Source organism: Epinephelus lanceolatus, chromosome 3, assembly GCF_041903045.1.
Source record: "Epinephelus lanceolatus isolate andai-2023 chromosome 3, ASM4190304v1, whole genome shotgun sequence".
In the NCBI taxonomy this organism is placed as follows: domain Eukaryota; kingdom Metazoa; phylum Chordata; class Actinopteri; order Perciformes; family Serranidae; genus Epinephelus; species Epinephelus lanceolatus.
The window spans coordinates 37322410-37349235 of record NC_135736.1 but is presented as its reverse complement, the minus strand read 5'-3'; the positions used below and the strand labels follow the sequence as shown (position 1 = coordinate 37349235).

Sequence of the window (26826 nt, the reverse complement as noted above, 5' to 3'; positions counted from 1 at the left end):
TGTTCTATTGTGACAATCTCTGTCACAGTTGTGACTGCTGAGCCCTTTTCAGCTCGGTTTACTTTGTGGAGCAGAGTGGGTCATTTTGACCGACAGGGTCATAAAAATCCAGTCATAATCTATTTTTACCGGCCATTTTAATTTTCGTTTTTAAATGATAATAAAGATATTCAAAGACATTTCGTTTTCATTTGTTCGTTTTTAATAAATCCAACAAACAAGTTATAAAGTGTGCATTAATAAGGACATGAACGAAAAGATAAACAGACATCCACACACCCGTGCCATTAGGCTTCGCCCTGGACACACCGGACGGCACTAACGCATCTGGTGTGACCAGGGCGTTGTGTAGTTATGCCTGTAGGCTCGGTCACACAAAATTAAAATTGTAATGAAGTGATTATGGTATTGAAAAATGTGTTCGGTTATGCACTGTTGTGTTTTTTTAAATCATAAACACGGTATTTTCTCCTCAGGTTCCACAGTGCGTGCTGTTGTTATTTTATTTTGAAAATGGATTCGGCTGGATTCTCTCGTCTTTTCTGTGTCCGACTTCCTGTTTGGTACGATCCGCTCTATTCAGCTTGACAGAAGCGCTCGCGGCTCACATGAAAAATAGACCAGACGCCAAAGTGAAGCGCTGCGCTCCGCTCTGCTCAGTGGCCTGTGTGGACAGTCAGATAGGTTAACATCTGTGCCGATTGAAAACTGCCTCCGCTGCTGGGCGCTGTGCTTCGGTTCCGCGTCTGGTGTGTCCAGGGCATTATGTCAACAACGCTACATGAAGCAGATGAATGACTTTTTCTTTTTCGGCCTTCAGATTTTCTGGTCATTGTTGTAAAAAAACGGTCAATGACCGAGAATACCCGGTTAACGCGATCCCTGGGGACAAGACAGGTTGAGTGGACTGGTGAGTACTAGGGATCAACAGATTCAGCCTTTCTTACAATGATCAGAATTGTTATTTTTTTAATCTGAAAACCAATAAAACAAATTAACTGAAAATTTTGCCACTTTGGCTCCAATGCAGTTGGATCAGCGTCCTGCTCACAGCACTATCCTATTTGGTAAATATCATGCTTATCAGCACTGAAGGCTGCTGTGCCAAAGATGGGCAGAGAGTGAAACATCTGCAGACTGGAAGTGGTCTGGTGAGTGAGCGGAGCTGTGTGTCAAACGTAAGGCAGCAGATATTACTTACTTTGTAATGAACATCACAATCCTTTATGCCAGAGTTGCTAAAACACCCATTTTTTCTGCTCGCAACATTTTGCCATTCGTTGTTACTGGAGTATTACACCCAACTGACACCAGAGAAGGCAGGCTGCAGCATTTGATGAAACATATGGCTTGTATAGTTTTGTGTCGGAATATGTGTTATTAAAAATTTTAACAATAAGATTGTCATTTTACTGAAAATGTACATCTCACCGCACAGAGTAGGATTTCATCAACCTCTGGCTGGCCTTGCTATGTAACTGTGAGTGTGCGCTATGCGGTGTGCAAATTGTTGAGGCTCTCTTTTTGCTTTAATGGTGACAATAAAGCCCCTGAGGGAATGGCCAATATTGTGGCAGACCCGGTGTGACCTCCTGTTTTGTGTGCCGGCCATTTTTGCAAATCTCTACAAGTAGATCTGAATGCAGATAAATTTAAAAAACAAAGCAAAATAAAACAAGAACCTAGTATAGATCTAAATCCTTGTTAGAAAATAGCCGTTGCATTCCAAGATTGCATTTTTTTCGGCTAATGTGTTCTGCCTCTCCACACAGACTTTGTACCTGCTGCTCAAACTTGATTAGTCAATAGTACTCTTTACTATTATCTCACTATAAACACAAACCAGAACTCTTCCAAAACCAAAGACTTGTACTGTTGTCTGCAGCATACATATGCATATATGTGTTTGTAGAGATTAGGGCTCTAGCTGCTGTGGAGTTTTTATTGCCTTAACATCTATATGTTGTCTGACTTGGTGATGCTTTGTTCCACTGTAAAAGTGGAAGGTTATTTAATTTATGTGACCTAATATTACTGTTCTGCTGTTTTCTATTGGTGTTGATGGTGTAAGAAAATGGATGACATTCCCTTGTGGGAGTTCCAGATGGCAGGTGAGGTAGGTCGATTACAGTCTGACCACAGCAGTGGGCTCACGTTGACCTATACTCAGAAAGTTGGTGGACACAGCAAAGGTTAGAGCCCTCAGCGGCAGAAGATGGTGGATCGCTGAAGCGTGGCAGAAGGTTTCAGCGAGGGCTGTTTTGGCATGTGTGAGACCATGACACCCGACTTTTGCTGCCTGCAAAGTTACTGTTAGTGATGCAAGTTGAGGTAGTTTAGCAGTGGCAGTTTCTAGTTCATTAGTTGTTAGTCGGTGATAAACTATGTGAGGTGCTAGAGCTTGATACGGATGCTACTCACCTCTTTTTTAAGTGAGCTACAGCATTTCAGCGTTGAATGTCAACTGATTGGTTGAAGCTTTTCTGGGCTTGGGTGCACAGACTGTGGGCATCTCCTCCTTTTTAGTTCATGGAGATGCAGTAGTGCAAAGTGTAAAGGGGCTGGTTGAAGTGGAATTTAGATCAGCAGAGGGCGTAGTGATTGATAAATACACCCTCAGCCAGACACATCACCCTGAAAGAGCTCTGCCAATCACAAAGATATATTGCAACAGCTCAACAAATGGCAAACAATGTCTGAAAAACACAACCTCCCACAATGATGCTGACTTGATATCAGTGGCAATCAGCAGTAATGTGTGCAGTAATGAGCAGCGGTGATGAGCTAGCCAGTGGGTCACACTCACAGGAACTTACATGCTCTAACATACATGCACAAGCAGCACTACATTCTTTGCTCACGACAGTATTTCTCTCCTGTATCTTCACACAGCTAATAGTGGTTTGCTGCTGTCTTACAGCTTCTTTGATTCTGCTCTCTCAGGTTGTACATTTTCAAATCACATCATAGAATCTGCATGTACAGCAGCATTTACACTGTAATGCATGTATTGAATCAGACATGATCTGCTGAATAACCTGCAACAGAAGTTGGAAAGGAGGTCAGGGCACACAGAAATAATGAGCGCAGCCAATCTGACATATCTTGCATGAGCATCAGAACACTGAGGTATAACAGGCCCGTCTGATGTGTAAAGGTATGTGGCATAGGGCTGTCAACTTTTTAAAAACATAGTTTTGAGTGAAAAACAAAGCCAAAATTCAGATTACTTGTTGATGTAGTGTGAGGCAGCTGCTTTTTACAAAGTCGGCTAACACGTAATTTTGCCATCTACGGAGGAGAACCCAAAATACTGCCACACACTGCTTTTCAGATGCTTTGGTGTCTTGGAAATTTTGGGCAGGGCTGTACTCTGTCCTCCATTTTTCACAAGATTTCACGAAATTAAGGAGGAGGTTTTCGTATAGTATTCTGCTGTATATTTGCATAACAACAGTATTTTGGCAGCAGAGTGGCGTTGCACCAGAAGCATTGTCTAAGACATCTATTTTCAGCGCAAAATCTAAGATCCTTTTAAACTCTCCTCCCACCTGTGCACCAGGTGTGATGTGCTGGGCACCAAAATACAACAGATGGGAAGAACGAATTTAGAGGACAGGAAAATACCAGTGTTGGAACACTCCTTCTGCAGGTCGTTCACAAAAATAGTAGCAAGGACAGATGTGATAGCTTCGAAATGCCAGAGCCGAAATTGGGAATAGTGAAACTTTAAGAAGGTCAAATAAAAATGTGAATGTAGATAACGTAAAGACTGCAAAACTGAAGTATGGGGTTAGGGGCAGTGAAAATCAGGAGGCTGACCAAAAAACATGGAGGGCTGGTAGGAATGGATGGTATTCAAGTTCTATTTCAATTTTAACCTCATTTTGAGGCAGGTAGAACTGTTCAATTAATCACAATAATTTTAAAAAAAAGAAAACAGAGTTTAACCTCAGAAATATGTGATTTGGACAAAGGGGGGAAGAGATCAGGAGAGGCGTTAGTTAAATGTAACTTGGGTTCATTTGTATATTTTCCCTTTTTCCACAGATTAATAGTGCAAATCATGTCAGTGTGTACCCAGTATAGATCCTGCCATTTGTGAGAGAACACACAGGGGATGGGCATCAAGCAGTTAACACTGTCAACAGAAACAGGGTCCTGGGCTCACAGCTCACCAGGGCCTCCTCCTGCCTTTTTGTGTGAAAGGTGCATGTTCACCTCAGGTGCTCTGGTTTCCTCTAACCCCACCCCCATTCATGCTTACCATTAGTATTAGGAATACTCCTGCCAGTGACCTTGGAGCTGAAATTGATCTCGAGATACACACGACATGTACACACAACATCTACTTCACATCATCTGTTGCACGTCTGTCCGTGCTGTAAGAGGGATCCCTCCACGCTCGCTCTTCCTGAGGTTTCTACCATTTTTTCCCTGTTAAAGATTTTTTGGGGAGTTTTTCCTTATCCGCTGTGAGGGTCCAAGGACAGAGGGATGTCGTATTCTGTAAAGCCCTCTGAGGCAAATTGTCATTTGTGATATTGGCCAACTCACACTGATGAAGGCCGGATGGCCGAAAGCGCTTTGTCCTTAAAAATGCTTGAAAGGCTTCATTAAAAACTTTTTATCTGCTGATGGACATATCTGTGTGCGATCCTCAAACTATTTTTGTTCTTTCTGGATATTTATTTCGACTACGCACCAGGAGGGTCAGAGCGCAGTGGTAACTTTGAACGATAATTGATATTGGGCTTTATAAATGAAATTGAATTAAATTGAATTGAGATGCTGCACTTTAGCTGCCCACTGCATCTAAATAGTTACGATGGGCACATACAAAGGACAGATTTTTTTAAAAGGAATGAACAAAATTATAATTATCTGAACTGAATTTAATATTATCAGTGCCTCAGTTGTAGATGTTTCTGTTCACTAGAGCTCCGAACGGGCAGCGGTTTTGGAACCTGATTAATTAAAAAAAAATAAATAAATAAAAAATATCTATCTATCTATATATATATATATATATATATATATATATATATATATATATATATATATATATATATAAAACATTTATTACAAGCTACGGGCTGTTGTGTTTCATTACACCACTTCTCCTTCTGCTCCTCCTTATTTCAATAGTTTGTCAGCTCGTGCACAACATGAATTTTGGCAGAGCGGGCTGCGCCCCTCAGTGCGTCTGTGGTGCATGGTGGTCCATGGCGATGTGGCACAGATGATGATCACCGCTGCTCTCTGCATGTTATACAAATTTCTCCCACTGCTGGGGAGGCAGAAGTAAACGCTGCCAACCAAGCTGCCCTATCTCTCTCCCCCAGTTCTGTGCTTTATCGCTGTGTTGTTCCGTCACTTTCCCTCTCTCAGTTGCATGCCGCCACCCCCAACCCCCATTCTCTCTTTCCCTCTTGATTCAGTCCATTAAAACTCCTGCCATTTACGCACAAGAACTGCCAGTTTCATAAAAAGAAGGTAAATTGGCGAGGAACCAACACAATTCAAGCCTGGCGGAATAATGAGAAATTACAGCCCTGCCCGGCCCGAACTCGGTGGGTCAGGTCGGGCCCAATTGGGTGCGGGCAGAGAATCAGAGCTCTACTGTTCACAAAGCTTTCATTGTCATTGTTGCACATTGAACTACAGATCAGATCTTTGTGTATACCTGAACAATTTCCATGGGCTTTGCACCAGTGACTTTTATTGTGTCTGTCAGGTATTCCTGCAACTTGTTGTAACTGGGACTGCATCTAAAGGGAGGGAGAAAGACAGTGGGGGTTGCGAGAATCAAGCTTCACTGTGAATTTCTGTTGTGTCAAATCTAACTGGGACTTCATGCAAAGAGCTTGATGTGCAGTTTAATAGTATTTTTATGGCTTTACCACCATAAATAGGTTCTATTGAAAAGCTTAACAACCCTCTGTAGATAATAGACTGCGCAATTCAACTTCAGTGTTTTTCCTTAAAGTAGGAAAAAAAAAATCGGAACTACAAGACACTGCCGTGTGAGGCAATGCTGTATGAAACATAAGCAGAACGCGCTGCTCTAGGCCCATCCCATAGAAATTACTCTTATATACAACTAATTTAAAACAGCAAATGTTTTTAAGGGAAACATAATGCCGAGTAAATTGCTAATTAACGTGTCAGGCAAGTTGTAAAAATGTTGATACTGACTGTATCAGCAAAATGCTCACTGACAATGCATTTCATTTGTTTTCCACCAAAACAGGCGATCTCTCAACACTCTATCCACTCATAGAGACTACAGCTTTATTTTTTATTATTACCTTTTTAAAAACATTGAACCAAAATTATGATATTTCCCTAACCTTAACCAAGTCTGGACGTGGACCTCTCATTTTGATGCCACAGTCCTGCACTCTGTGTGTCTGCCGTCCACCACGACCAACTCCCTGTGATTCCAGCGCAGTACATAAATGTAGTGTTTTGATTAAGTCAAAGAAATGCTGTCTCTAAACATAATCCAGGCAGCAATGACACTGTCACCACAATATCATTATGAAAAGAATTTACAAATGTACAAACATAGTTTCTAGGAGACAGGGCTCCACTGTTACACATGGTCTTTGCCCCAGAGGGCCTTACATATTGACAAGTCAGGTAGTGAAGGAGGGAGAAAAGATCTGGTGCCGTGGAGCCGACGCTGAGGCACAGAGTGGTGAGCGGATAAGATAGAGAAGGGACCACAGCGGGGCTGCAATGTAAGCATGTGTCTCTAGAGGAGAGGATACAGTGAAGAGTGCAGGTCCTCTGGTAGTCTGTTATAAAAGCCTTATCTAGTCCTCTCCACATATACCAAAATGAACTCACAAGAAAGAAAGAAGCATGTTAAATTATGAAAGTAAACTGAAACTTCAATTTAATTGATTGAGCCAATGTAGCCTGCATTGCACAAGGCATCTGTAGACATTAGGGGTGTAATGGTTCACAGCATTTAAGGTTTCATTCAAAACATTACAGCTGTGTCATGGTTCAGTGCATTTGCGATACAACAAAAAGGTTAAAGTGCCAGAGAAATATCCTTCATTTTTAAATTTGTCTTTATTGAAAATATGTTATTTTAATTACTTTATTTATTAAAACTAACATGATGTTTGTTGACGAGGAGCTAGGAGCTGTGCATGAGTGACCCATCTTCAGAGGTGTCTTCTTACCAGAACATGAAACAAAAACAGCTCCTCACAAATATAAATTTCATTACACTACACAATTTTGAAACAACCTTTGATATAACCTTTCACATGAAAAACATCTTTAAAAAAAAAAGTCTTTGAATGGTATATAATAGGCAAAATCATACTTCCCTCTCTAAGATGTTTTTTATTGCTGTGAAAATCAACAGATTTCTCCTTCAAACAACTGTGTTTATTCAAGTTTCTCACCAAAAGCTACATTTCACAGAATTACCTGAACACCTCATGAAAACCTTATAATTTACCTTTACCCACTACTCATTTTTACTTAATAGAGCTTGAATGCTTGGTACTGTAACTCAACCTCCGTCAGCCGTGGCCACCAGCTGCTTAGAGCTAACTCACTGTCCCTACTGATTTTACAGGGATTCGTTGTTCACAGTGTAGCATCATCAGGGCAACAATAGGGTGCATCCTCTGACGCGACCCTAGTGAGTTTATTGTGTCCTTTCACTTTTTACTGGGACACCAGCTGCTACTCGCCATCTCGTCACACAGCAGTGAGATCAGAGAGCCAATTTGCTAAACATTCCTTGTATACCTGCTAATTAATTTAAGTTTGTGACTGTTAGTCTCGAGCTTCTTTTAGCCTGTGCAAAACTGATGTGACAACAGAAAAACATCGGCCACTGCCATCTTACTAACCATCTTGCAACGAGCTGGGGAGGGGGGTTGCTGACAGCATGTTGCCTGTTTCGTTGTGTGGGCTGCCTTTTTGAGTGCAGTGGCACTGAGCACGTTATGTTAAACACAGTTGAAGCTGTACATTTTTTTTTCAAAATGTAATAGGATAGTTCAACGTATCATTCTGTTCGTAATGCGTACAGAACCGAGAGCCTTGCACCAAACGGTTCAGTAGACATCTGTCACTAATCTGTCACATGGAACAAATATTCTTCTATTTATACAAATGGATCAATCCACACCAACTCAACCCTGTCAAGTTTCCATCCACATAACACTTCTGCAGATGTCCAGCATTCATTACGTCCAAGAAGGACATCTGATCATATGCGGATCGTAAACTTTAAACCTCCCTAGAACATTCTGGATGTTGTCTCACTCATTCCCTTTTGTCACCTGGCACAAGTCTTTCACAGAGGTCATCAAGGAATGAAAATAGGTGCTCAGAGAATTTAGAAAAATGTGGTCATTTAATGCATATGTACATACGTATATTCCTACATTATATGAGTCATCCCGGTGAAAACAATCAGTGTTGCCAACTTAGCGACTTTGTTGCTATATTTAGCAACTTTTCAGACCCCTCTAGTGACTCTTTTTCAAAAAAAACGACTAGCGACAAATGTCTGATGTTATTGAAGACTTCTGGAGACTCTGTTGTGAGAGCATATATCATTCTTATTCTTCTCAATGAGCAGTGGATGCTACCGTGGGCTCCTCTCTTGCCTCAAACCACTCACAGACGGCCCAGTCCTCCCTCCCAGCAGCAGTCAGAGCAGGAGATGTTAACCCCTCCATGTCCAGACTGCAAGTGAATCGCGCATGCGCAGAACCGCCGCTAGCTGATCCCGACCTGGTTTACAGTCAGGGTGGGATGTAAATGTAAAATTTTCTTTGTCTAATATAAATCACTGAAAGAAGGTTCATGTGTAGTTCTAAACATATTCAGGGTGTTTTTTTACTCAGTTTTTTCTCTCCCACGATATTATTCCTCTCTCCTACAGCAGCCATTACAGTTACATGCATATGGACAATTATGCAAATTAGGCGATGACGTCATTTAGCGACTTCTAGCGACTTTTAGGACAGCCAATAGCTACTTTTCTTACTGAGGAGTTGGCAACAGTGAAAACAATTTGGCAGATGGCTGTCCTTTCACCTTCTTGGGAGCTGCAGTGGAGAAAGGACAACTTGATCTGAGGTTAGAAGTGATGTCTAACTGGGTCAGCGTTGATTCAACAGATGGATCAGTCCATAGTGCTTACACACCACTGACATCTCACCTCTGGTGTGAATCTTGGGTTACAGTGTTCAGTTTAATGCAGTTCTATGGTTTGGCAGTGATGCTGTATGGAGCAGGTGCAGACTTCTGTTTCTGACTCTGTGAACAGCAAGACCTAAAGATGAACTTGTGACAGTAGTCATGTATGACGGGATGAGACACAGGTCGAACATGTCATCGGCGGGGTACATCGTGTGAGTGGCCTATATTAGAGGGGTGCAGTCCTCCTCAGCTCCTTTTCTGCTTCTTCACAGAGGTGCAGTGTTCCTTAAACCTTTCTGTCACAGCACAACTCCTCCTTCAACAAACAGATATATTTTCTTGAGGATTAACAGTGGCAGCAACGAGACAAATTGTGTGAAAGCTGCAAGTGTGAAATGTGTTTAGAAATTGAAAGAAATTTACTAGAAAGCTACTTAGTATGGTCTGACAAATCCTAAAGATGTGGCAGTGTTAGATATTTAATATTCAAATGGAAAATATGTACATGTACATTGAAAGTGTGGTGTCTAACAAACTAATTGGAGCCTCTGCTGCTACATACTGTATTTATTTGAAATAAACATGTTAACATGTCATAGTTATTTCAAAGTAAAGCTTTAACTTACTGAATTTATTGTTTTACTTTTTTTCTTGGCGTGTACAGTAATTACATACAATTATTACCTTGAATGGAATATGTCCTGGATGCAGGAACCCATGTAAAAAGTTGTCTTGACTTTATGCTCAAGTTAATTAATTGATAATTGATTACTTTTGGTAGTTAGGTAATTGCTGATGCATTTATAGTTTGGAGAGTTCTTAAAAATGTGAATACAAATGCAGCTCTAGTCTTTGTTTTAATTTTCATCTGCTGCTTATTGATAGGTTTTTGCTTTTTTTTCTGTAGCTCTGTAAATCAATTAGCCCGTTAAGCTGCATTCTCCTTTTAATCGTTCTAGTCAGTGTTTCATTCTTCCCACGTTATTAGTATTGGTATTATTTCTAACATTCCCACTTCTTAAATTAAGTATTTTTCCTTTGTACATGGTGCCAGTTGTTCTCAAAATGGATTTTCTTGCCTACAGGCTGTAATCGCTCTTGTATTAGTAGTCTTGAAATGTCTGAAAATAATGGAGTACAACTTTATCTTTGATGCACTGGGAGTGTGTGTGTTTGACAGAAACAGCTTGGGAAATATCACTGGTTGTCTGTGGAACACTGAATTAATATTGGTATTAATAGTATTGTTGTTGTATTTATTGTTATCCTGCATACAAGGGCATGGTGAGTTTAGTGGATTTTCCATGCTGAAAAACAATATTGTAAAGGAATTACTAAATGGCTCTTGTTTTTTTTTGTTGTTGTTTTTTGTGTTTTTGTGTGTGTGTGTGTGTGTGTGTGTGTGTGTGTGTGTGTCCCGGTTACATTTAAAAAGCAGTTGTGGATACATTTATATTTAATCCCCTCCTATGTTATGTCAGATTTTGGCTAAGTTAGTACACGTACACAAATAATACACACACAAATGCATATTAATAGGAAAGCCTAAATCAGTGGTTCCCAACTGGTCCAACCACGGGGTCCAGATTTCTCCACTGTCATTAGTTCAAGGTCCACACAGTTCAATAGATTCAGTGTCATACTTGGGTTTGGCCATGTCCTCGAGCTACTTTGCTGTTTCTGTCAAGGACCTGTCCGTTAGTCACTCACTCTTCAGCAGGAATCAGCACCTTAAAGTAAAAGCTCTGTGCTTAGGCGTAGAGGTAGGCGAGTCACTTGCGATCCATTCAGAATGGACTCGTGACCCATTTTTGGACCACAACCCACCAGTTGGGAACCGCTGGCCTGAATGATACAGGATTGTCTAGGCAGATACCAATATTGATATTCATTATCTTTACATAATTCATAACATCAACCTTTTTTTTTATTTATTTATTTATTTTTTTTTACTTTTGTTTTATTTTTTATTTTTTCACAATTATGACTGAGACATGTAGCCTATAGTAGCCTATATAGTGGTGAATGGAGACACTGTTTTAAACCATATCTTTAGTAGGTCTGTATGTGAATTTTTGTCATTTATATCCTTTATTATCCTTTATTTCTGCCGACATTGATATATCTGCAATGAGCTAATATTGGACAATTTATACATAGTAACGTGTATGCACAGGCAATGCCAGCATGTCTCTCCATTTCCTCTCTCTTGTTATTCTAGAAAAACACAAAGGCATGTCAAGGGAAAGCACAGCTCCAGCTTTTCAGAGCAGAGAGAAAGTGACTGAATGGCAGCTTTAATAGATTTTATAGACATGGAAATACAGTGTGATGAAACACATTTTGAGAAGAAGTTGCAAATACTTGCTTGTTAGGTTTGCCTTAATAGTAATTTTCTCTGAGGGGGCTTTCACACCTGACATGTTTGGTTTAGTTAAAATGAACACTTTGTCCAAATTATATTTTGGTGGTGTGAAAGCTGTCAACTGAACCAAGCCCACCTGAAAAAAAGTGAGTCTCCTCCAAGCAAACTCGGGTGTGGTTTGTTCATGGTGTGACAGCGAAGTGAACCACCCACATTGTTCGGTGATAGTGTATATTTTATTGTACTGCAGGTATAAAGTTACAGTTAATTCAATTTCTTATTAAGTTATCTCTTTTAGTAATGTTACAACAGAAGGTGCCTGTTTTTGTCCTATTCTGACTCGTCTGTATTCACAACATACGTTCAGTTGCAGTCTCTACTAATACTACTTACAATCAGTGAACTCATCGTGACATAAGTCGAATAAACACATACATAGGTTTAGGAAAGTGCTGCACGACGTGCATGACCCACCACATGGGGCCATGTCACGCAAATGATGCAGGATGACGGTCCTTAAAATTACCCAATCTATGACTCACTCTCAGTTGATGTGACATCATGTTAAACATCTTGGCAGTGATGCATCTTTTTTTTTTTTGTTGTTGTTGCTTTTGTTGGACCAAATGAACAAAATTACAGGTGTGAAATCAATTTTAAATGAATGAAAAAGATTGCTCTTAGGAAAGGTCAATTGTGATGTTTAAGTTGAATTTTGTAAGTCAGCATTATTATCGTATTGTACTAGTACGTTTATGTTTATAGTTATGATATAATTTATGTTTATATAATTTCCGGGACATTTAAATGGACCTTTAAAGTTCGACTAGACGGCTAGTCTGAAAGTAAGAAAATGACTTTTATAAAAGCCATTTGAAATCGTTGATCACATTTTTCAGTAACTAAATCTTGTTTTAAATGGCACTGAAATGTGTGGCAGTTTGCAGTATTCATTATGAACATTTGCACGTTATCCTACAAAACCTGACAATCACTCACTATATAAAAGTTAACAAATAACATTTAGTTACTGGGTATTTTACTGCCCAACTCATCTCTATTCAAACACACACACACACACACACACACACACACACACACACACACACACACACGGTAACTCCCTCATGCATGAGTGTGCATGCAAACACACACATGTACATTTAGGCTTCTCAAGATCTCCTGTGCACCCAACTAATGACAAGCCTACAGCACCTCTCTCGTTCAGCCTAGCGGGAAACATCCGTGTGTATGAGTCTGAGAGCACATGTGGGTGTTTGTGCATGTGTGTGTGTATGTGAAAGAGAGAGAGAGAAAGAGAGTTGGTGATCAAAGCTAGGGTTGGGCAACATGGTCAAAATCGTCTACATTTAATTTTAGGACATGGCAACAGTAATACAGGAATTATTCTGTAAATTCAGTTAGGACATGGTTTAAAATAATCACACCTTCCTCAGTGCATTTGGTTATCTTTTTTTCTTTTAGTTGGAACTTCCATACAAGAAAAAAAAACAACCACCTCGCAAGACACAACACACAATAAAACAAAAATGTATTCTAAGTGGAAGCTCTAAGGTTCCTAAAAATTATGATTTCAAGTGTTCAAGGTTTTTGAATTTACAACTTCAATTTCCTTTTTCCATGTCTGCCCAAACCTCATTGTCTCTCGAGGCAGCTGGATTTGGGAGATTGCAAGATCCGGAGATATTGTGTGACTCACAACATCATGTGAGAATCCAGCCTTGATTTGCTACAAAGCCTGCCTAGAATAGCACCTGTGGTAAAAACAGTATTACTAAATCTTTACCAGTGAACACATTTTTACCACTGTACGCTATATACCGTCATATTGCCCAGCCCTAATCAGAGCTGCTGGTTAGTCTCACTTGCATTTCCAAAATCCTCCTGTTTTCCTCTAACAAACATTTTTGGTGCCAACTAGTGAAGGTACTGATTTTTTAACAGGCTAGCTGACTACACACACACACACGTACCCTGACTGTGAGTACAGGCCAGGCCCTTTCAGACTGGGAAACAGCAAGTTAACACCTCCATTTATTTCCATGAGAGTCTGAAGGCTTCACCACCCAGTCCAGTGTTAGCCGAAGTGTCCCAGGAGGACGTGGTAGCTGAGCCCGGATTCATTGAAAAAGAAAAGTGTTCATTATATTCAAGCTTTTGATGTTCCTGTGTGCTAGCACAATCATCAAGCATCTAACAGTTTCACAGATTCCTGAGCCGATCTGCAGGAATCAGGTTCAGGGCCAAACAAGACATCTTTTAACGGATCATTAACAGCTATACCAAATCCATTTCCATTGAACTGGTTTTTGGTGCACAGCACTGTGACTGGCTGTTAAAGTAAGTAAGTAAGTAAGTAGTAAAACACACACCCAGCAGCTGGCAAAGTCACTTACTGAAGTGAGTCTGATGGTTTAAAAAATAAGCACACAAATTGGTATGAATCCCCAGTATTTCGGCAATGTTGTGACATCCCTCTGTGGCTTGTCTAGTTTTGTTCATGTTGAAAAATGAAGCTGTCCACTGCACATGTGGCTCAGACCTTTCTGTCATTTACAACATTCACAGACTGACACTCCTCTCTGTACATATATCATGCAGAACACTACATGACACAATGCAAAATGTAAAATATCTAAGCTGCCTCAATAATGTTGTTGTAGACCTAAGTTAGGCTAAAACTGAGCTGTGCTTCTCAATTACAGTATTTAGGGAAATGTATAGACATATAATTAGAATAAATATTAAATAATAAATATTGGTATTTGAGGACACTCAAAGGAGGCTAGTCAGGTTTGGGTGGTTGTGCTTGCTAATTTCATTTTATGAAACAGCAAAATATGTTAGCCACGCACAGTACTGTAAACTGAACCTCCACTGCCATTACAGTGTGCACTGCTACATGTGTGTTACCCCTGAGTATTTTAATAATTACACTTCAATGTAAATCTGCTCCTCAACGGTATGTAAGATTGTGTTACCACACAATCCATCCATGCCTCCCATTTGATTTCCTAACACAGTTGGGCTTATTTTTTGTCATATTTAGTCTCTTATTTATATGGAATTTGACATTTGGAAGAAGCCCCTTGTGTTTTAGACCAAGTGGTTAGACCAGAGAGATAGAGATGTGCTGTTTTTATAAAGATGTTTTCCTTTTTTACTTACAAAAAGCAAAAGGCCAAAAAAATAAAAAAAATTCTGAAAATAACTCTGGGTGCATAAATGAGGTCAGCAAAACAGAACTAGACTGAAATACTAACAGAAGAGAACTGAGCAGCACAAACTGACCTGACAGACTGAGACATGGTTGAAACATGCTCTATATAGTGGCTGATCAGGCTCTGACACACAGGGGATAGTCTGAGACATAACCATTTAAAGAAACTACGATAACATGGCCATAGTTTGCTACCCAGTCCCGGAACCCATTAGCTATCGTCTGATGACAGTAAAGCCTCTGGAGGCAACGGCCATTATTTAGAGAGATCCAGAGAAACCAGCAGACATCAGGGCCCGGACTTCCTTTGTTATGCGCTGCTCATTGTTTATGGTTTGATTAACAACTTAAGACAGGTCCAGACAACATTTAGTTTAATTACCATCTGCATATCAATGCAGATTAATCAGGTAAAAGCTAATAAAAAGCTAAATCGCTATCAGACAATAGCCATTGGTTTTCTAGATTGCATTTCAGCCAATGTGTCTCGCCTTCTTTGCTTCTCACACAAACTGTTTACCTGCGGGCAACCAAAGCCTGCTTCAGCATGACTGGTCAATACTCTGACTAAAAACAGAAACTAGAATGTTTCTGATACCAAAATACCCTAACATTCCCTGAAATTCTGTATAAAAAATGCAGATATCTGTTTATAGAGATTAAGTGCTACCTAATATAAAGGAAGTAAAAGTACTAAAACATGATGGGTAACACAGTTTGTCAAAGAAGAAGAAGACTAAGGAGTACTTAATCAACTGCTGCTGGGCAAACAGTTATACTCAATTTGTTATTATTACACACAGGCCCAAAATACACACAGGTATTAACATACAGAGAGATGTCAGAGCGAAGGTGCTGCCTCATTGGGTCGCGCCTTAGCAGTTGGGTTTCAGTTCCTTGCTCAGTAGTGCCCAGGAGGTGAACTTGCTCCTTTGCAGCCACCAGTCCACACTCTGTGCTTGCTTTGCAGTGGCTTGGTGTGGTAACCAGAGGGTTCAGTGAAGTTACTTCTGCCCCTGGGTAAAAGGGCAAATGCTTGATTTACTGTATGTGTCGTTGAGGGGAGAAATGGAGGGAGAAAAAAAACGACATCACACCAGCAGCAAAAATCTTTGAACTCACAGAAACAGTGCATCTCTTTGTAATTTGGTACCCTGTGTTCTTTCGTCCTCTGTCAGTGCGCCAGAAGACAAATCTCTTGCCTTCATATATGTTTACTTTTTTACATAAATAATCAGGAACAAGTTTCAGCTTTAGTTTTAGTTTAGAAAGCATCCTGCCTCTCCTAAAATTTGTTGCAATCTGAGCCTTCTATGTGCTTTAGATCATTTTGCAACAAGCTCAACAAGAATCATGTTTCTCTTAAGATCCCTGGCAATCTGAGCCTCCCTGTTTTTAACAGAGCAAATATTGATGTTATAAGATTTAAAAAAATATCTGAACTAGAAACAAAACGCAGTGAAACACTAACAGAGCTCATTCAAAATGTCTTCTAGATCAGGGGTGTCAAACACACAAGCCGGGGGCCAGAACCGGCCTGCCAAAGGGTCCAGTCTTTGCGCAACTTATAGTTATGCACTTGTGAAGGCTAAGAGGTGCCAGGTTTTAGAAGCAAGTTAAAAATGGAGTAGCTTTCTTCATGCAAAAACGCTGCTTCAGAGGTTTTTCCACCCCGACCAGAATACAGTTATTTTCTGTCACTTTAGTTTGGTCCAGTGATGTAACTACACAGGAGAGGCAATGTATAGAACAATGCACATTTATACATCAGTTAGTTCCGGCCCTGCAATCTGATTGGTCGAGAGACAGTAAAACTGTGATGATATTGGAGTACAACATCACGGTTATTTCACTGTGTATGTATCACTCCGCCTCACAGCTGATTGCAATCAACAATCAAATCAAAACTGATGGTTAGTGTCAGTTAGGTCAGCAGTTGCATTGTAGACTAATTAATTCATCCACTGTCAAACAGCCAAAAATATGGATTTATTTCCTAAAATAAGTTTTAAATTGAACTATGAATGGTCATCAGAGGAAGATGAGGGAGAGGAGAAGCTGAATCCATCTGGGCACACATCCAGGTTTGTCAGTGTTTCATCAGCGGAGCTCAATGACTTGGAGAAAAGCAACATACTGTCAGATCAGAAGGCAGAGTTGGCTGTGCCTGTGAAGTGACAGTCCACCATGCAGTCACCACAGACTTATTTCACCGGCTGCACAATTAATGGAAATGTGCAGATAAATGTGTATAAAGAGTAAGTGCCTGGTGCACCATGTCTGCGTTACATAGCAACGGTGACAGCAGAGTCCTGAGGGAACTATTTTTGTTGGCGGAAGACAAATAAAATGCTTAAATTATCTATTTTGTCCTCATTTTTCAACATTTCTTAATCAGCTTTGCTTATTTAACTGTTGAACTGTTGTGGCCTCGTGCCTACGACCAAATCACAGCCGTGACGATATCACAGTACAACATCACTCCCTCTCGTGTGATATTGCTTAAGTGATGACAGTGAGTAGACGATTGACTGAATATGGAAAAACTGAGAAGTATTGTTGAAATTGCAGTTTTATTCTTCTGGATACATCACAGACTGTGTGTCATCTGTTTTGTAAGTGGATTAGCATTTTTTAAATGTACTTCTTTAAACTAAAAAAAAGGGAAAATGGAGGTGTTTGTTATTTATAGGATATTATGCAGTGGTTTTACTGGTCTGGCCAACCTGCAATCAAATGGGACTGTACGTGGCACCCCTGATCTTGATGGTTACTGGACTGAAATGTAACACGCTAGGCTTTTGAATAAATTCTGCATTTCTGGCCTCAAAAAAGGGTTGTCTCTTTTTATTATAAAATTGACAAACAAACAAACACCTAGGCCTAGCTTATCAGGAATAAAAGTCATGGCCACACTAGGCCACATACTGGTACCAGTAGGATCCTGACTCCTTACTTACTGGTACGTTTCTGTTTCTTTAGCGCTGTGTACGGCTGTATGGTCCTGAACGACACTGATGCTTCAACGTGAGACTCCCCTCTGCCTCACACCTGCCAGCACAGGTAATGATGTATGACTGCACACACACACACACACACACACACACACACACACACACACACACACACACACACACTCACACTCACACTACAGTATGTCTGCTGCAAGGGTTGGCAAAGAGCAACAGTTGCCAAATAGGCCAGCATGCTTATATTTGTGTGTGTGTGTGTGTGTGTGTATATGCTTGCTTGTGTGTGTGTGTGCGCACAGCCCACTCAGTCCAGAGGACAACTGGCTTCGTTTAGCTCTTTAGACCGTATTGGCTCTCATTTGTTGCACGGGGAGTTGGTGGAACTCCCAAGAAGTAGCGTATAAAGCCATAAACACCCAACACACAGAGCTGGAGCACATTATTCAGTTTTCATTTCATTCATGCTTTACTCTGTCAGCCGGCTAAAAGCTTCAGCTTATCACCACTGTCCTGAACACACAGAGCTGGGAAAAGAAAGGGGGAGGAGGATGTCTGAAAAATTCGATAAACATTATTTTTTATTTTTTTTGTGGTTATTTTTTTTCCTGTTGGTTTTATTTGCATGTTTTGCAGCGTAGAGTTGTCGCCATTATTTCAGAACTCGTAAATCTGGCAAAATTCAATTCCGTTCAGTTTCAATTTATTTGTTTAGCACCATATCATACAAAAACAGTTCAGGGTGCTTTATATAAAGACAAAATATAACATATAATTTAACATACGCATAAACACATTAAACTCACACGTACAAACATACTGTACAAACACAGTGTTCATTATGGCTCATGTACTGTATACATGTGTGTATTAGCATTTAACAATTATAAATACATCACATCAGTCTGTGTATTTTTAGACTGATGGACAGATAATTATTAAACTTATCAGCTTACATGTGAACATTGTCTTTGATTGAATAAATAACATAATAGATATCTGACAAGAATAGGCCACAGTTTTTCTGCTGGTTATTGCTTGATGGTGAATAGTGCTCTCACTTCTCACTCTACATCTGCTTGTGAGTAAATAGTGATGACCTACATAATGTATACAGATATTATTGATGATAATGACAGTAAACATCAGAAGAGATCCAGCAGCCCCTTGTTAATAAATGAACAAAGCTAAAATGTCAACACTGTGAACGACATCTGCAAAATAATATTTTACCGAATGACAATACTCTTTTTTTTTTTTTTAATTTCTATCTTTTTGTGATGCGTTTGAGGCTTAAGGGGTACGAAAGCGAATATCAAAGACAGAAAGCCTTTTTTTCTCACATCTGTTGAACTGAAAATTTTCAAGTGGCCTCCTCCATGTTGTCTTCCTCTCGCTGTTCTCTTGTCTCCTTCCAGCCTCTCCTCCTCTTATCTCCTCCCCTCTTCTCTTGCTCTTTTTCAGACAGCTCTTTGGGTTATAAAACCACCATGATATATGATGCTGTCTGACCAAAACACTAAAAAGTCCCATAGCGATCTAAACAGCACAGTATGCTCTGACTTACACGTGCATACACACAGGAATACACACCCACATACCCACACACACACACACAGTGATTTTGGAATAATGTCCACATAGACAGTTTTTCTGTTTGGTCGATCTACTCTTCTCTCCCAGGTGGGTACATTGGCATTTTACGCTGGACAACAAACACACACACACACACACACACACACACACACACACACACACACGCACGTATGCACGCACACACACACACACACACACACACACACACACACACACACACACACACACACACACGCACACATTTTTTATTTTTTTTTTAAATATTAAAAGTGAAGTCCATATTATTTATAGTTGTGCCGGTTTCATACAGACATGTTAACCCTTTTTTCCCATTTTACTTTTTGAGATAAGGTGTTAGAGGTTGGAGCGAGAGTAAGATGTAGTCTCGTCTTACATATTGATTCTGAATATTTAAAACAGTTTCAATACTCTTGTCCGCAGCATCAGTACACCGCTAACAGCTGCTCTTTCCCACTCTCTCTTATTGTTAATCTTTACTGCGATCATTTAGCTGCTCTCTGCTACTAACCAAGAAAAGTCTTTGTGTGTTTGTCATGTCATAGCCTTGTTATATTTATCTTTCAATTAGGGGTGGGCAATCTGGCCGTAAAATAATGTCAATGTTTTGCAATTACAATATTCTTGATATGACAAATTAGTAGCGAAAAAAAAGTATTTATTTCTGAAAATAAAATTGTCACAAAATAAGTGATATTGTTTTACATGTTAACCTAACAGTTTGCCTTCAAATATTCAGTAAAAACTAAACAAAAGTTATTTCTTATTTCTTTAGTTTGTGAACATCAACAGTAACTCAGAGTGAGATTCAAATTCTGTATACAATATTCATAGTTCAGCAAAATGAAATCTACCACAAATTAGACAATAAACAGTTTCCAAATACAAAAAAATGTACAATGTACCATTTTTTTTTCTCTTTTAGCAAAATCTAAAATGTGTTGTTCTTTTTTTTTTTTTTTTTTTTGGCCCACCTGGACCTTTATGCTCTGCCATTTCTCCTCTAATCATCACGCTGTACCCTGTGACAAGCTGTTTTGATACCAGAACTATTGCATACTCACATATGTGTCGTTTTTTGTGGAGCCGCGAGCATCACGTAGGTTTATGTTACCAAAGGTTTATGACAATCACTTGATGACTTGACTTCTGTGTGCACACTGCAAGAGAGGAGAGGAGGAGACGCTGTGCTGCTGCCAGAGGAGCCGCTGATTGAGTTCCCTCTGAGGGGTAACTCGCTAAAAGAGTCTGAGAAGTCTGGGGCTGTTCATAAAACATTCAGGATGCCACAGTTTATTCCACACTACTGAAGCTGCTCCTCTTTTGGAACCATTGCAGAGTCGGTAATAATTTCCATTTCAGCCATGCTTATTTTTTCCGTGGGTAACTGTATGACGTCAATATGTCAACAAGTCAAAATATCACGATCACAATATGAATTTTTCATATCAAAAAAATCTAAAAAATTATACTGGTATAATCGTGAATGAGATGATATGGCACACCTATTTTTTTTAAATATTTTTTTTGGTGTATGGCCTCTTTCAAATTTTCCATGTTTTGTTGAAAATGATACAGAATATTGATATTTTCAAGGTTATGTATCGAAGTTACAAGTTCCAGTATTGTGAGAGTAGCCTATCCATGAACTATAGCTTTTTGAACAGAAAAGGTCACATTGTTTGTGACATTTAGTTTGACATGGTCCTTATTAAATGGGAGACTTTTTTTTTTTTTCTTACAAAAAAACAAGGCTTTTCTTGTTGACCTTCGTGTGAGAGATAAAGACAGTGCTGGTTCATGAAACAACATATAGACTATGAAGAATGTGTATCGTATTGATGCATCATGTCCTGTGGTTTTGATCTTTAATCACGGTGACGTTAGTTAAGCTGCTAAACAGACTAATGAGAGATGCTCATGCTTCATTGTTTTGTATTTTAATTGTTCATGAGTGATGACTGTTGGTGATGTAATGGAGGGTGTATGCAGGTATACAGGGTATACCCACCTCTTTTCTGGCCGTGCACAGTATACTCATCTTTAGGCTTAAAAGTCATTGGAATATGTAGAAAAGTATAGCCACTTCCTCCTCAGTAACCTACCCATCTACATAGTAGCACACCCACCTCATCATCTACCAATGCACCACTGATTACTGTGCATTTTTGTCAGGCAGGCAGAAACACTCAGTAGGCAGATGTTGAGAACCCTTACGCTATACATTCTGATATGTGTAGGCAATGCGGTGCAGGCTGTGTGAGCAGCTTAATGCTAATTTTTCTTTTCGACATAAATTAGTCTCCTAATACTTATTTATGTCTGATTAGGCTGAGCACAAACATCTATGTTAAATCAAGGTAATTACTGTAATTTTCATTTCTTTTAGCACTCTAAACACGCTGAAGCTCCCACTGCTCTGCACCCATGTTTGCTGACTGCTTTTGGTTTTGACTCATATAATGGATTGTCCAATGGAATGAATACCGGACTGAGAAATGTATGTGGGTGTAAATATGAGCTATTTGTATTTCAGTGGCTTGTCATTTGTTTACCTGAGTACAGAGAGACAAATTGCTGTCAGCTTCGGTTGATGTGGCAATAAATGAGTGGAGAATCCTGAAAGCCATTGGACCTTTTGTGATAGTAGACACAGCGTGTAGGATGGTGTTTTATTCTGGAATAGCTATTTGCTACATTAACACTGATGCCTTGGTGTACAAATCTGCATTGTAGAAGATAAAGACAACAAAGACTTTACCCTATGGTTTTCCATAATGGATTGAAGGAATGCAGCATTTGATTCCTGCATACATAGAATATTGTATTGCAAATAAGCCTCAGTTTTTAGGTTCCATCTAAAGAATGCGTTTTATTTTTAGTGTAAGCAAATGGCAGCTGGGTGATTACAGTTAGTGTTTTTATATATCTTGTATGTTTAATGACATTAACATTTTCATTACTTGCATGTTCTTTAAGATTAAAAGCACTTCCTTTACTCTAAGTTAAAGATCATTTTAAGGTTTATAGACACCTCACGGATGACAAAGAGCTGCCCTGCTAACATTTGGTGTTGATCACTTGTCGACAAGTTTTAAAACCAAGAAAGATGAGCTCAATAAAAACTTAATGAGAGTTTTGAGGGTGGATGGACCTTTTTCTTTGTTCTTTATGACACAACAGCATAAACCATAAAACAGACAGCCAAGTTATCAACTGTTTCCTTTACTTTAAGCTCTTTCCTTGGAGTACATTTCAGATTTTGATCGAATTTCTAAAGAATGACCGTTACCCACTAATCCACTTTTCTCTCTCTTCACTTCCTGACTCGGGCCCCTGAGGTTTGCCCTGAGGGAGCATAAAAGTCAATCAAGTGGCTTTAACTATAGGGAGGTGGTTCCTGTGGGACCATAAAGACCAATAAAATGGCCAGGAAGTATTGAGAAAAAAATGAAGAATTCTCTTGTTAGGTGTTAATCACAGCCCTCTTTCTGTCTCACTCATTTTTCACATGTACTTTCACCATGCACACACACACATGCACACACACTGTGCTGTGGTTCTTTTCTTTATTGCACAGTATATTTCTGCCCAGACCACAATCTGCTCTTACTATTTTTCCTGAAAGCAACAGGATTCTGGAAGTTAACTTATCATGGTCTGATGATGCCAAGTGAAAGGAAGCCACTGGGGTATTCAGAGAAGAAGCAAAGTCTGATTATCTCACTTCGGTTTGAGCTAAAATATGGATGGTACTATCTAACCAAATTTGCAACACATACTGACTGAGAGGAGGAGACGAGCAGACTTTTTAAATCAATGACCGCTTCTGCTGGAGGTTTCAGCAAGTTTAATGAACTGTTTAAAAGAACGAGAGGTTAGAACAAATATGTCCAGACAGACCAAAAAGGACGTGAGGAAAGTATTCATAAAGAGAGAGGACAGAGTGTCTTTGTAGTTATGTGTGTGTATAACAAAGGAAGTGGTGCGTGTGTGTGTGTGTGTGTGTGTGTGTGTGTGTGTTTGTATTAGAGATACAAAACTACTCAGAGCTCATAAGTAGTGTTCATTGTCATAATGATAAACTTGATATTTTGCCGCAGTTAGGGTTGCAACTCTATGAGAGTTTGATCTCAGGAAATATTGCAGTTTCACGGTATTACCGATTTTATATTAATATCAGTCAGAATGACCCTTAAAGAAAGGAAAGCACAAGGGTTATTTTTTGGTTGAATAAACTTTTTATTACTATAATTGAAACTTGAAACCATTTTTAATCGAAGTATGTGTAAAGTATGTGTATCTAAAAAATGGTGAGATTCTCTGTTCAGTTACACTTTTTTTCATCACCATAGATAAGCAAATGTGCACGGTGTTATAACCGTAAACTTTAATATCATGATGTACCTTAAAACTGGTATGTCACTGCAACCCTAGTCACAGTTAGGCCTGCTGCCTTCTCGATTATTGGAGTTATCAGTCGACAAGGCCCTGAGTCCACTCACAAGTTGTTGAAGGGGGTCACTGCACTGTTATAGCTGCGTCATTACACAGAAAGCAACAGGAAGCAGCATGACGGGCTGTAAACAGAATCTTGTCTCAAAAATACCTAACTATAAAGCTAACTGTAATACAATCAGAGAAGGTCAATGGAAGAGCAGAGACAGGCAATACAGAGCAGCTTGTTTTTCTTCATTCCAACACTCTCAGTCGAGTCTGTTAAACTACTTTTGAACCAGAGGCTGGTCCGACCTCCTCCGCTGCCTCCCGTGTGATTGACTCTTTGTCAGAAGAGTCGAGTGGTGGTACAGCAGGTGCACTGGACTGTACTGTGACAGGGCAGAGGGAAAAAGCACGGACCACAAGCAACTGACAAAGTGCCAGATTTTTATTGTAAATTGTAAACAGCATTACTTAACTAGGTCATCCGCAGAGTTATTCTATTTCAGCGACACACCCACTTGTTTGTTTTATCTCAACCAGTTGAGATAAAAGCACTGTCTTTACCCATTTTGTGTTTTCCTGCATGCTATAGTGATGCAAAATCATGACAGAGTTTAGAGATGTTCCTGTTGAAGAGGATGCACACAGATGTAACACACAGATCTTTTTTTAGTTTGAAATATTTATACACACACACACATACTCACAAACAAGCACAAGCACTGAGACTCATCCAAACCTGCACCTACATACAGTATATACATGCTCACATACCCAAAATGAGATCTCAAACACACTCACCCACATATCTAAACACTCAGTCTTTCAATGCATCCAAATATAGAACAGTATTCTGCTGACATTTTAAAAAAATCTTGTACTGCTTTGTTGATGCGATACGGAATTTGTCCGCAATATTGAATGCCACTTTGGTGTCTGGGATTAGTAGGATTTAAGCTTGCTCTCTTCATTGACTTGTGCCAGGTCTTAAATATCATGGCATTTATTTTCATCACACCATGCACACAAAAATAACGTCTCTTAAAAGCTTAATGATCATATGGTAACATGATGCAGTATGTTAGATGTACTTTTACCACGGTGCAAGAAAACATAGGATTTTTCATTCCACCTGCACACTTGAGTTGATTTTTAAGTAACATTTAACACTCATTAAAATATTGTATATCTCACTGTGGTTTTTTTGTGACATGATAATTAGATTTCCTGTAATTATAAGCTCCATTTTATCTTGGGTTACTGGATGAATGCACAACTAAGAGTCAATTCATCCTGCAGAAAGAAGTGATTCATGTGAGGAAACAGTAAACTGCTGCTCTCTGGACAATCCACATATTGAATGGTGTTCATGGTTCACTTGTGTTGGGCTGCACATTTTTCTGGTGTTTATTCAGGATGAGTTGACTTTAATGAACCATCATTTTTATTCCTTTAACAAATACTATTTATTGTCCATAACTTGTGGTTTGATTATATTTGTATTTTTCTGTGTTTGGTTAAATGAGAAATATGCAATTTATATTTCCACCTTGTTACCTTTTTTTACGGTATATGTCGGTCTTGGCAATCACGATCCGAGTCGACATTGTGACCTTGGTTCCACACTTGACAGTGAGAGTATAGATTAAATACACTGCAGAATTACTCATAACTGTTCATTTGTTGGTGTGTGTTCTTGTTTGTACTCTTGAACTTGACTGTGTTTGATTCCATGTAGCTCTATGCTGTTGTTCATTCCATTCAACACGTCTTACACATCTCACATGTTCATTCATTACAGAGAACAAAAGCCTACTAAGGCCCTCCATGACTACAGCAATCAAAGCCCCCTGTTGATGAGAATCCTGCTAGTTATTAGCAAGGTCTCGTTAGCATATTGTTGATGTAATGGTACACTTAATTGCTAATTAGGAGGCTAATTGCTAATTGCATTGATTGAATATGTAATTGATGTGTGGTGATTTTCTTAATACAGTAGTGAAGTGGAGAGGGTTTTACACGGCAGAAGTGGCTGGGTGTTTTGTTTGCTTTGGTCATTTGTTGACATTGTTTACAGTTGCATTATTTCCATTGTTTGTGGCTGCATTCATGAGTGATTGGACCTGGAGCGTTATGCAGCATCAAATCCTGTTTGAGCATGTATCAAGGGCTTGCTCACAGATTAAAACAAAAAGGTCTAACATGACTAGGGTTGAGAATTTCACTGAATTTCAGCTGAATAATTGCACATAATTACACACAAAGTACAACTATATATAGAATGTTTAGCAGAATACTGCTGAATGACCCCTTTCTTCCTGTTATGTCCATGCAGGAGCACATGCATTACCAGTTTAGTGCCTCAGCATGCTCTCTTTTGTTGTGTAGATTTGCTCTTAGCCTTGGTTGCTATGGGACAAGTGCACACTGCACAGTCGGTCCTTTATCGTTTAAATTTAGATCGATGTGCAATTCTCATTTGTGTGTTCCTGACTAAATATTTCAAATCACAACAGCATCAATACTATACCACTGAAAGCATTTCATGAACTCACTGAATGAGGAAAATGACAGCAACTATACATTGTAAATGTACAGGCAATTTACTGTAGGTGGTCTCTTATGTGCTCTCCATCTTGCTGGCTTCTTCTTTACCTCCATCTCTTCTAGCATCCATGTTGCTTTTTATAGGGTCTCAATGAGAAGTGAAGATGAGTCTCTGTCTATTATTTCTCTCACTTTGTCTCTCCCTCTGCATGTTTCTCTCTCTGCTAGCCCAAACCCCCTCACTCTTTGATGATAGATCTCACAACTGAGACATGAGTAACTGGGGCTAACACATCATTTAGGCTGCACACACACACACACACACATGCACATACGCACACCCAACAGAGTTGTTTCTGTGTTAGCACACAACTAATGGGAAATGGTGTTTGTTCCCAGCCGCAGATCCTTACTGTCCTTACTGTGACACACACACAGAGGCAGCGAGATGTAAACCAAAG

At 39.5% G+C, this 26826-nt stretch overlaps 1 protein-coding gene across 8 annotated transcripts in view; it reads left to right on the top strand.

Annotated features, from left to right (window-relative positions):
* tenm3 (teneurin transmembrane protein 3) overlaps positions 1-26826 on the top strand; it is a 567981-nt gene that overhangs the window by 170265 nt on the left and 370890 nt on the right. For all 8 annotated transcript variants that reach the window (XM_078166323.1, XM_078166324.1, XM_078166322.1 and 5 more), the window contains one exon: positions 17775-17855. The gene's annotated coding sequence lies outside the window, so the exon portion shown is untranslated. The remainder of the gene's footprint in view (positions 1-17774; positions 17856-26826) is intronic.